Source organism: Cornus florida, unplaced genomic scaffold (assembly GCF_030987335.1).
Source record: "Cornus florida cultivar Cherokee Brave unplaced genomic scaffold, ASM3098733v1 CherokeeBrave_3.0.0_Hap2_Chr10, whole genome shotgun sequence".
In the NCBI taxonomy this organism is placed as follows: domain Eukaryota; kingdom Viridiplantae; phylum Streptophyta; class Magnoliopsida; order Cornales; family Cornaceae; genus Cornus; species Cornus florida.
In genome coordinates, this window is record NW_026775580.1 from 39102431 (window position 1) to 39115473 (window position 13043).

A 13043-nucleotide genomic window follows, 5' to 3' on the forward strand; every position below is an offset into this window, starting at 1 on the left:
ATACACAGACATATGGATAGAATAAAATGATCAATTAGAAGTATTAATCAACACAAATCATTGTAAGAACAAGATTCATATATAAATCAAGTATCAAGATAACATTATAACACAAATCCCTTCAAAATACAAAGCATTAAGGTCTAGAAGGCATGCTTAGGGCTAACTCTATCCCCAAAAAGATGTTTAGCCACTCATTGATGTAGTTATCGAACCCTCAAAGGCCATCTCCGTGGGAGAAATGCTCTTCTCTTTGATGAAAACTCTAGAAGAATGGAAGAACTCCCAAAATGATGTGTCTCTAGTCTCTAGCCTCTCCTCCTCTCTTTTCTTAGTCTCTAAGTATGTACGTGAATGTATGTTTTTCTTAAAATGGCTCCAAATCCTTATATAGGTAGCTTAAGTGTCACACCCAATGGTTTGGACTCGTGCACTATGGTCACTTCAATGATTGCACCATGAGCCATCTTTTAATGAGCTGGACTCTATTTTAATTCAGACTTGAGGAGGTTCGATCGATCGAGTTCAGATGAGATCGATCGAACTGTGGCCAGATCCATCAAAGTTAGGCCAGATCGATCAATCCTTGGCGGCGCCTTTTTGGAATAAGACAAATCTGAGATATTTTTGGGATATTTTAGGAAAAAGACAAAAGTGGTAGGTGAGGATAAGATCAAGGAAGTTCGATCGATCTGAAGAAAGTTGGATCGATCAAAGATTGGAATTCTTTAAAGATAAGGACAAGGGGTCTGATCCTTCTTGGTGAAGTAAGATCGATCAATGTGAGATCGATTGAAAATATTCCTGATCGATCGAAGATTGCTGATTTCCACCACTTTGCTTCCTCTTTGCTCTATTCTTCCATTCAGCTTGAGATTGCTTCTTCTATGCTCTAATTTGGCTGAATTGAGTTATTTTAGGGATAAGCACCTGAAAAGGGCAATAACATAAAATGAATCTAAAACGGGAGAGTAAGATAGATAAAGATCATAGAATACTCGAGCTTAAGGGGTTTAAATGCGTACTTTTTAGCGCTCATCACACCCCCAAACTTACATATTGCTAGTCCCTAGCAATGAACTACAAAGTAAATGCATGAAATGAACATCTATACAAGTATAAACTAGAAAACAATAAATGGCTAACGCCACTTTCGTAAGGAATACGATTGCATTTATCATATGCAACAAGCCTTTTAAACCCCTAGTGGATGAGTGAAGTCTCGTGAGGGTTTCCAGAAATGATACCCACAAATATAAAGCTCATTCTCACTAAAGAGGCACCAATATTCCAAACAAGCATTGGAAGAAAACTACCTTAAGTATGTAATTTTTCAACCCTTTCCAAGCAATCTCCCAAAATTTTAATATCAAACAAGCAAGTATGGTCCTCCACACATCAAGAAAATGATCATGCAAATCAAAACAATTATAGAATTCTTTTTGAGTGGACCGACATCAAATATGTTACTATCTAAGCCAACTAAAGAAATGATCACATCCTTACCCTCAAACTAGCACACAAATTTAAGTGCCGATCATCAAGACAAAAAGTGGATCTTTTATTAAAGCTTTATTCACTAGGTGCGCTTATTCTTTTCACCTTTTTTTTTTTTTTCTAATCCTAAGGATCAAAGATGGAAGCATAGTGCAATGTATTGATTTATTAAGCTTTCTAGCGATCCATGAAGTCGAGCATTAGGTCAATGACTCCCAAACCAGACGACTTTAGGGCATTAGGTGTTCAAACACCCCTAATGACTTACAAGAATTAAAAGAGTTTGTTATCCACCTTTATCAAGAATTAAAGCTTTCAATGCACTACTAGCTCAATTGGGATATAACCAATTCAATAATCAATAAAGCATGTACCCCACAAATGAATGCTAGTGTGTGCCTGTGTAATGACCCAGATTTTTTGGATAAATTTTTTCCGTTGTCTTTTCCCTTTTGAGTTCGGTTTCTTGTCGATTAGTGTCGTCTCGAGTGCTCTAAATTGACTTCCGAGACTCTTTTCTTTGGAATGACAACTTCCTTTGAGGATCGAGTCATTTTCACATTTTTCGTTTTTTGACACTATTCACTTTTCGTCATTTTCCCTATTTCGTCTTTTTCCCTATTTTGTCTTTTCCCCGTTTGTCACTTTGTTGGCATAACCACACTTCTTGTGTTCGGAGTTGGTTTTTGACTTCACGTATCTTCATTCTCAGTGGTTCCCATGAAACACATATCTTTACTTTTACAATAAAGTTCTCTAGTTGCTCCCGGTGTCCATAGGGACATGGATGCACAGTTCTTTGGAATCTTTTTCTTTTCTTGGGATGTTTGATCGGTTGGTCAATTAAACATCAACCTTCGCAATAGCACGAATCATTGTAAAATAGGGCTATTGGTCGGGTAAGTCGAACCACTGGGACTGCGCTAATCTATGGCAACCTAAGTGTCTAGAGTCATTTTAGAGTGATAAGGGGTGTTCATAGAGGGTTTGTTTTGTTTGTCACTAAATTACAAATTCAGAATGCATAAAACAATAAATTGAAGGAGATTAAAAGAGAAGATTTAGAGAAGGAAGTCTAGGGAAGTGAGTCCACTCCAAACCTCTACACAAGCTAATTATATGATTAATTTGGGGAATTAATGTAGAAATGACCTTGATATATAATAATACATGACTACTATAATATCTTCAAGAAATTCAATTAATTAAAGAGTAAGAACAACCTATCAAAGCTTCACATGGTTGAGTTACCTAAACTAAGATGCAACCCTAGACATGCTCACTAAGCTAGAGATTGTCAAACAATTAATCAATTGGTGGAAGCACATGATATCAAGTCACAAGATTAACTCATCAAAAGAAATTCTTAAGCTATGGATTAACAAGCTACTCAAAACCATGCCATTAAAACCGTTCCATAATCTTAGTTCCATTGTCACTATGAAACTATAAGTCATACAACTATGAGATTAAATAATCTAAGACAAGAGTATGTAAATCAACATAGTCATTCAAACATTCAAAATCTTCATTACAATTTGTAACATGCTCTAGACCATGGAACTAGCCAAATATACATTTCATTCCCCAAAATAAATCAAAAACTAGACATGTTTACAAGGTAGAGCTTCATCACCTCCCTAGATGGAGGTTTAGTTACCCATTGATGCACTAGAGGAAGGAGGAATCAAAGCCTTGACCTCCATTTTCGAGCTCCCCTCTTCTAGCTCCAAGAACACACCTTTCTTGCTCTCTTCTCTCTCCTCTATCTTGTAAAAATGAAGCTTCCTCAAAATGTGTGGCTCTCCCCTCTTTATCTAGATAAGAAATCCACCCAAAAAGCCCTCTCTCTCCTCCAAGAAACATCCCCAACCAACTCATAAAGGAGAGCTTCCAAAGTAGGTAAAATCTGAGCACAAGTGGGCTGAGTCGTGTAGAATTCTGCCCTAATTTCGAGTGCTCGAAATAGGGCCTCGAGCACTCGAAAATTGGGCAGAATGCCCTATGCTTGTTTTGCTCCGCCCGGACCTACTTTGGTAAAATTGCCATAACTTTGCACTCCGAACTCCGAATGATGAACCGTTTGAAGATTTGGAAAGATGATTCAGAGCTCTAAAAACTTCATGTTTTGATGGAGATCCAAATCTCAAGGATGATTGGTCGAAAATAAAGATCAAGGAAGAATTTCATTGCTGCCAGGCAGTTCTGCGCACCTCTGGTAACAAGGCCATAACTCTCTGGTCCGAGCTCCGAATGACAAACTGCTTGAAGATTTGGAAAGATGATTCAGAGTTCTAAATATGCCATTTTATAATGGAAGTCCAGTTCTCGAGTTTGCAAGGTCAAAATGGTGAGCAAAGTCCTGACTCCACTGCTGCCAGAAATTCAGAATTGTGCCTTTTGATGGCCAAAACTCCACAAAGCCTTGATTTTGCTCCTTTTTTGGCAAATGGACCTGAAAATGCATAAAAACATAGAAATGAAGATAATCTACATAAATTAACATACAACGGACTTTACTAACGCAATTTAGGGCGCTTGAATATATAATATTCGGCGCTTATCAATGTTTTTCATAAATATTTTTTGAAGATATTTATTTCAGGTGTTTCTAAGAAAATATCTTTTTGCCAGATAATTTCATGCTGGGCAATTTCGCAGTTTTCACTTTTAGAGGTGCCATTGTGTAATTAATGAAAGTTATTACTCAATGTCTTGTTTTGAGCCTGGATCCTCTTACGGGATTCATTTTCACTTCGTTGAGTTGTGTACTATTGGAATTTCCTTCTGGTCGATATTTTCCTGATTCAGGGTTTTTGGCCCAAGTTTGCCCCAAATTTGTTTGGGGCATAACTTTTTGCTCGGGACTCAGTTTCTGACGCCGTTTCTTTCGTTGTTCATATTTTCTTATTTTGAATCTTTTTTGTTCATAGAGTTTCATCGTTTGAGCACATTTTCTAGAATTTCTTTTTTCCAGACCCGTTGGGGCCCTTTCAAGGCACTTTTTGAGATTTTCTATAAATAGGAGTACTTAAGAGAAAATATCAGATTTTTCTCTCTCTCTCCTCTCTCTTGGCCAGATCTCATGGCAGCCATGCTTCTCTCTTCTAATCCGGTTACTTCCCTTGGTTGAAAAGGTGTAATACTTTTGTGTTTATTGTTCCCCTCGCCGTGCTCTACCTTTCCCCCTTATTAGAACTCAGTTTTAACCATTTCTTGAGTTTGGGTTTGAAGTCAAGATGTGTTTTTGATGGGCTTTCTTCAGATTCTTGTTCATGGTGTTGTCCCCGACAAAACCTAGGAGTTTCGTCGGATTCGGAGCGGTTTCCATTTGTTGTCTCAAATCGAGGTAGGGAATGTTTTAGGATTATTTGTGTGTTGTATTATGTGTTTGCTATGATTATACAACATATATGTATGCCTTGTATCAAATCTAGAAAATTAGTAATTTTTATTTCTTTGTATAAGATTTAAAATTCATGATTATATATAACTTTGATTTGAATTGTGGTATGCTAGAAAGTTTAGTTTTAATATGTTTGTTAACATATATTAAATTGGGATTAATTAAATAAGAATTGCACTTTTTAATTAATATTTATCTTTTGTGAAAGATTAAGGTTCATGGCCATACCTTGCATGAAATTGAGTTGTATTATGCTTCTAAATTAAGTTTTGACATGTTAGTTAACATACTTTAATTTGAGAGCATTTGGTTGAGTTTGAAATTCTAGAGACTTTAATTAAATGAATTAATTAAAATCTATTTTTTTTTTTTTTTTTTGTTTCATTGGCCTAATTAAGCTTTTGAATGCATATATGTAATGACCATGATTTGTCCTTTAACATATATTAAATGGAAGCCATTTGGAAACGAATTAAAATCTAGAGAGTTTAATTATTTCGATTTAATTAAATTTTATCTTGTTTATCCATGGATTTAATCATGTTTTAGAAGTTGCTTCTATGTTGAGATCATGGATTTGGACTTGTTGAGTATTCACTTGATTATGTTTTAAGCATTGTTGTTAAATTTATATTCATGAGAACATGTTTCTAATATGAATATATTGTTGACTTGTGATTTCATAGCATTATGAATATGAAATGCTTATTATGCACTAATGTGAGTTAAATTGCTAACTTGTTACTATGTAGTAGTAATATGTATAAGCTGTGAACTTATTTGGTATATTTTGGATTCTCTTGGGACATTGTTGTTACATGTGATATGGCTAGAGTTTGGCTTTAGTACGAGAGGTATGAGTTCTCCCCAATTGAGATAGTGCACACTTAGGGTGGTTTTCCTTGCGGATTAGTGCCCCGGAATAACCATTGAGGTCTCGGCAGAATTCTCAGCATGATGTCTAAGTCTTCCACTATTTGTTTTCGCATTCAATTCCAAGTTTGCAATCGTGTTTATATTGTAACTTGTGGTTTTGGCTATTGGCGATTTGATGTTGTTAGGTACATCTATACTAAATTGCTATATTTAGTTGATCTCACACTTTTAGATTTCTAGTTGATAATCTAGAGAATCTATGTCTTGATGTGTGGTATTAGTTATTCTAAATATACTAAATTGCTATATTTAGTTGATTTCGCATTTTTGATTTTAAGTTGATTACTTGGAAAATCTATATCTAGTTGCTTTGTGTAAGCATGTTTCTATCTAGTTGCTTCGTGTAAGCATGTTTCTATCTTGTTGCTTTGTGTAAGCATGTTATATTGTGTTACTATGTGTAGCATGCTCTTGTGTTGTTGAAATTGCATAAAGGATGTGTTTTATGCTAGTAATGATCTTAGGTAGCTAGGATGCTCCCTGAGTCTCACTTTTGACATAGACGTTAGGTGGAATGAACTACAATGATTAAATCATACAAAATTGTGAAACGTAGGTCGATGCATGCTCATTTCCTACGAGTAGCTTTATGTTGCTCACCCCTATGTTACTGGGGCATATTTCAGGTACAGGGCACGAGATTGGTGAGTTGCACATGCTTTGGGTGAATTACAGTATTGAAGTTTCTTTGGAGGCTTTCTTGTTCACATGCAAGTGTTAGCATGTTTAGTTTTCCCTATGTCATGTAATGTTTCTAGCTTAGAGGTTTGACATGTCAAATGTGGAAAATGGAATGTAATGAGGCTGTAAGCCATTGTAACATATTTAAAATGCTATATTATACTTGCGTGCATGTTTACATCATCACACTTTAGCATAGAATGTAATTTGATCATGCCATGGGGAATTCAAATGAAAATTAAAGTCCATTTTTAGTTTTTGTTCATAGTAGGCCCATTTGCACTTTTTCGAGTTATTTCGGTCGACCGAAATGCCATTTCGGTCGACTGAACCCCTTTGAAATTGTTTGAGTTTCAAAATCACCATTTCCAATAGCTAAAAGTACTGTTCAAGCTTATTTTGGTCGACCGATGGGTTACTTCGGTCTACCGAAACAACCAAGCCTTAAAAACTTGATTTTTGCTCTCAACATGTTCATTTTGGTCATCCAATGGGTTATTTCGGTCGACCAAAATGACCCCTTTCACCCAACTTCTTCACTTCAGTTTCAACATTGATGTTCTGACTTCAAATGACCATAACTTCTTCATTTTAATTTCAAATGGGGTTATTCTTGAGCATAAATTCATGGATTTTGAGTCAGTTTGCCAATGGTACCAATGCCATTCTCAGATTCCAATCACAGTGGGAGTTATTCATGTTTTAGTAAAGTAGTGTCAGTTTTTACTTCGACCGGGATAGGGCATTTTGTGGGATTCTTGTCCAATGTTCTTAGAACCTCTTAAAATATTGTGAAATGAATAAATTAGGTTGTTTTCACCTTATTTGACTTGTTTAAAGTCAAATTTCTCCTTTTAATTGTGAGTTGACCATTTTGCCCCTTGGTTCACGGTTTTTGGCCGTTTTGATCTTTGTTTCCGCTTTCATCCTCTTTGAGCTTCGTGGCTTCATGGAAGGTCACATTGGTGTCTTAAAGATGGTTTATATCTCTAGAGGCTTTGGTTTCATCTTTTACTTCCGCATTTCGGATCCGTTATCGGATCAATTTTCGGTTCATCACTGGAGCACCGGGTTGAAAAACTTGGGCCGTCACAGGTGGTATCAGAGCTCCTTGGTTTGAATACCTTGGACGATGGGTTTTGGGTGCATATCATGCTTTTGTTACCATGCTCTATGTGCTAATATGCTTCATGATAACATGTTTTGGTTTGATAACATGTTTATGTGCTTACGTGTTGTATGTGGTATGCTATCTATTTAGCTTATTTTAATTCTAATGTAAAGAACATGACATATGATGTATGCAAGATTAGAATTACATATGCATAACTGTGTTGCATAGTTAGCATGACACGGGATTGGTCATTGAGGCATGAGTTAAGGTTAATGGTGATTGTAGTCACAGTTTTATGATAGTGTAGGTTATAGTACACCTAGCATTAGTTTTGAGGTAGGTGAATAGTCACCTTTTGTTTAGGCTCTCGTGAAGTGAGTCATTTGGCGTTGTCGTAATACTGGATTTGTTGGTTTTGGGCCATGATGAGGTTATGGACCTCTTAGGATCTTTGATTGTTCAGGGTGATTCCTCTAGAACTTGCATTTTTCGTGGGCGGGTACGTTGTGGGCGGGTGCATGGCATTGTCATGCTACCGTACTGGCTAGCTACAAGTGTAGTTCGAATGGAATCAGTGTTGGTTTTGTTTTGATAGGCGTTGTCCTTTTGACCGATAATGATGATGGTTATTTTGGAGATCAGTCGTGGTGATTGGTTTGGTTGTTGCTAGTATAGCCATAGTTGCCATTTTCTTTGGAGTTCTCCTTGCGTGATGACGCTTTTGGGATCGAGTCGATTGATTGATGTTTCGGGTAGTGAGAGCACTGCACTGTTAGTGTCACTTGTAGTGTCACCTCTGGATTCAAAGTTAGATTGTTAGAGTCTTACCGTTGTGGTAAGGGCTCACGTTTGTTTGGAGACAGGTTGTTGTCGCATTGGTTTTGGAGACAGTTTATGACTAGGAATTATCCTTTCTTTTCTTAGACACTCTAGGACACGGTGTCCATAGGGTTCATTGTTGCAACATTTTGTCTTATGCAATTTCGTTTACTACCATGTTAGTAGTATGATTTATGCATGAGTAGGTGGAGGTCTATCCACATTTTCCTTTTTGTTGTGTGGTATTAGCATGCCTTCTTTATATGCTTAGAGATGCCATGTTGTTACTGTGCTTTTATGACATGCTTTTGTGCTTACGTGGTGACGTGTTGTATGTACCCTTGATTTTATCTATGTGAGTAGATTTTCTTTCTGGTAGTTGCATTCCTTGTCATATGCATGACTTCCAGGTTTAGTTTTCCCTTTTGTTTTCCCTCAGCAACACGTAGTGTGTGTGTGGGTTTTCGTAAGGGTTTCGTTGTGAAATTCCTTATAGAGGAGTTATCACATCTATTTTATCTTAAGCTATCCGCTTCCCTAAGGTGGGAAGGATGCTCCATTTCTATGTTTGTCATATCGACACCTGAGGGAGGATAAGGTTTCTTCTCTTTTCTTGGTTCGAGTAAAGGACTTCACAAGCAGTGAGTCTTTTCTCTTCGTTGCGTTATGCACTATTTTAGGGTTAGTTGGTCCGTGAGGATCACTACCGTTGTCTTGAGTCCTTGGTGAGGATTTGATGGATTTTGGTCGACTTACTTCCATATAGGGGGTGAAGTCTTTGACTTTGTTGCCTTTCATTTCAGATATGGAGTCGTGGTGTTGTCCTTTTTAGGACTGGTGGTTCCCTTTCTTTCGTATCCTCCCTTAGGGAGTTTCTGCGGTGGTTGTTGACGGTTGTGGTGCTCAGAGTGAGTTGATTGGTGTGAGATCATTTTATGGGGACTTGTATCCATACCATTGAGGATTTGTTTGATTCGAGAGGTGAGCTCGATGCTCTTTTGAGAATGTCTTTTGGATACTTATTCCAGTTTTAGAGGCCTTGATGTGGTTGACTCTTAGGAGCAATTTTGGAGGCTCGCTGTTGGGTATATAGCTTGTTTGTAGAGTTTCTCGTCCTAGTTATGACTAGGCGTGGTTTTGAGGAATTGTAGTTTTGATGATTGGTTGTGGATTGAAATTGAGGAATTTTGATTTAGCTTGGTGTTGTCAAGCACGGTTTTGAGAGATTCATTTTGTGACCTTGGTTATTGGCATTTCGATATGTGTACCTCTTGGTGGACTTGTATTTTGAGGATTTAGTTATCCGTGATATGGATGTGGATCTGATGTTTAATCATAGTGATTGGTCATTTAGTTGATCTGTTTCAGGGAGAAATGTAGGACTTTCAATGAAATGTCTTGTGGGGAGGTTTGTTTTGATTTCTTGAGGTTTCGATTTGTTTTTCAGGCTTTGAATTCTTGATTGATGTTGTTAATAGGAGTATTTTGAGACATTGGAGTTGTTGATTATTGTGTTGAGGAATTGAGGCCTTAAGCATAATGGTGCCTATGACATTGTTGTCAGGGTTTGAGATTGGCTAGGATGGTCCGGAACGTCTTTGGACCATATGCCAACTCTCACAGATGCCTGGTTCCCATATTGCCTTTGGCCATGATTGTTTGTAACATTGATGTCATTGGTATCGAGAGGTTTCATGGGTAGACCTAGTGGGGGGCAGGTTATGAATTAGTGCCTTATACTGTCATGCTACCGTACAAAGTTGTGTGTTGTGAGCGAGTGCTAGTTGTCGTTGATGCTACCTTACTGACGAGTAAGTGTGGGCGGGCACTAGGCACTGTCATTGCTACCACACTTTTGAGTACGTCGTGGGCGGGTTCTGGGTGTTATTCGTACTGCCATGTTGTCTTTGTTCTGTACCTTGATTTGATCTGTGATGATCTTGGAGTTCATTTAGTAGTTGTTTATGGATCAGTTTGGAGGTTCATCAGGAGGAATGCTTATGGTTGTTGTTTTCCATTCTTTTGTCTGACCTTGGGTTCAGTATGTGAGTTCTGACTTGTCATGTGGCCATACGGTCACTTTTCCTTTGAAAGGTTGTCTTGTCGTGAGCACGTGGGTGCAAATGACATTGGTTTGGGGGTTTCCTTTCAGCTTTGAGGTCGTTGGTGTGGCGTGTTGTGTGGGGTACTCAGAGAAGTACTCCGTAGTTATCCTAGTTTTGCCTTTTTGTTTTGTTAGGGCTGGATTTCGGGGAAGAAATCCCTTTAAGGTGGGAAGGTTGTAATGACCCGGATTTTTCGGAAAAAATTTTTCTGTTGTCTTTTCCCTTCTGAGTTTCGTTTCTTCTCGATTAGTGTCGTCTCGAGTGCTCTGGAATGACTTCTGAGACTCTTTTCTTTGGAATGACAACTTCTTTTGAGGATCGAGTCATTTCCACATTTTTCATTTTTCGACACTATTCACTTTTCGTCATTTTCCTTATTTCGTCTTTTTCCCTATTTTGTCTTTTCCTCGTTTGTTACTTTGTTGGCTTAACCACACTTCTTGTGTTCGGAGTTGGTTTTTGACTTCACGTATCTTCATTCTCAATGGTTTCCATGAAATACGTATCTTTACTTTTGTAGTAAAGTACTCTGGTTGCTCTCGGTGTCCATAGGGGCATAGATGCACAGTTCTTTGAAATCTTTTTCTTTTCTTGGGGTGTTTTTCATAAATATCTTTTGAAGATATTTATTTCAGGGGTTTCTAAGAAAATATCTTTTTGGAAGATATTTTCATTCTTAGGCAGTTTCGCAGTTTTCACTTTTAGAGGTGCCATTGTGCAATTAATGAAATTATTGCTCAATGTCTTATTTTGTTTGGGGCATAACTTTCTGCTCGGGACTCGGTTTTTGACGCCGTTTCTTCCGTTATTCATCTTTTCTTATTTTGAATCTTTTTTGTTCATGGAGTTTCACTGTTTGAGCGCGTTTACTCGAATTTCTTTTTTCTAGACTTGGTGGGGCCCTTTCGGGGCACTTTTTGAGATTTTCTATAAATAGGAGCACTTAAGAGAAAATATTAGATTTTTCTCTCTCTCTTTCCTCTCTCTTGGCCGGATCTCATGGCAGCCATGGCTGCCATGCTTCTCTCTTCTTTTCCCATCACTTCCCTTGGTTGAAAAGGTGTAGTACCTTTGTGTTTATTGTTCCCCTCGCCGTGCTCTACCTTTCCCCCTTATTAGAACTCAGTTTTGACCATTTCTTGAGTTTGGGTTTGAAGTCAAGATGTGTTTTTGATGGGGCTTTCTTTGGATTCTTGTTCGTGGTGTTGTCTCCGATAAAACCTAGGAGTTTCGTCGAATTCGGAGCGGTTTCCATTTGGTGGGGATTTAAGATTTTATCTCAAATGGAGGTAGGAAATGTTTTAGGATTATTTGTGTGTTATATTGTGTGTTTGCCATGATTATACAACATATATGTATGCCTTGTATCAAATCTAGAAAGTTAGTAATTTTTATTTCTTTGTATAAGATTTAAAATTCATAATTATATATAACTTTGATTTGAATTGTGGTATGCTAGAAAGTTTAGTTTTAATATGTTTGTTAACATATATTAAATTGGGATTAATTAAATAAGAATTGCACTTTTTAATTAATATTTATCTTTTGTGAAAGATTAAGGTTCATGGCCATACCTTGCATAAAATTGAGTTGTATTATGCTTCTAAATTAAGTTTTGACATGTTAGTTAACATACTTTAATTTGAGAGCATTTGGTTGAGTTTGAAATTCTAGAGACTTTAATTAAATGAATTAATTAAAATCTTTTTTTTTTTTTTTTTTTTGTTTCATTGGCCTAATTAAGCTTTTGAATGCATATATGTAATGACCATGATTTGTCCTTTAACATATATTAAATGGAAGCCATTTGGAAACGAATTAAAATCTAGAGAGTTTAATTATTTTGATTTAATTAAATTTTATCTTGTTTATCCATGGATTTAATCATGTTTTAGAAGTTGCTTCTATGTTGAGATCATGGATTTGGACTTGTTGAGTTTTCACTTGATTATGTTTTAAGCATTGAAAAGCATTGTTGTTAAATTTATATTCATGAGAACATGTTTCTAATATGAATATATTGTTGACTTGTGATTTCATAGCATTATGAATATGAAATGCCTATTATGCACTAATGTGAGTTAAATTGCTAACTTGTTACTATATAGTTGTAATATGTATAAGCTGTGAACTTATTTGGTATATTTTGGATTCTCTTGGGACATTGTTGTTACATGTGACATGGCTAGAGTTTGGCTCTAGTGCGGAAGGTATGAGTTCTACCCAATTGAGATAGTGCGCACTTAGGGTGGTTTTCCCTGCGGGTTAGTGCCCGGAATAACCATTGAGGTCTCGACAGAATTCTGAGCGTGATGTCCAAGTCTTCCACTATTTGTTTTTGCATTCAATTCCAAGTTTGCAATCCTGTTTATATTGTGACTTGTGGTTTGGCTATAGGCGATTTGATGTTGTTAGGTACATTTATACTAAATTGCTATATTTAGTTGATATCACACTTTTAGATTTATAGTTGATAGTCTAGAGA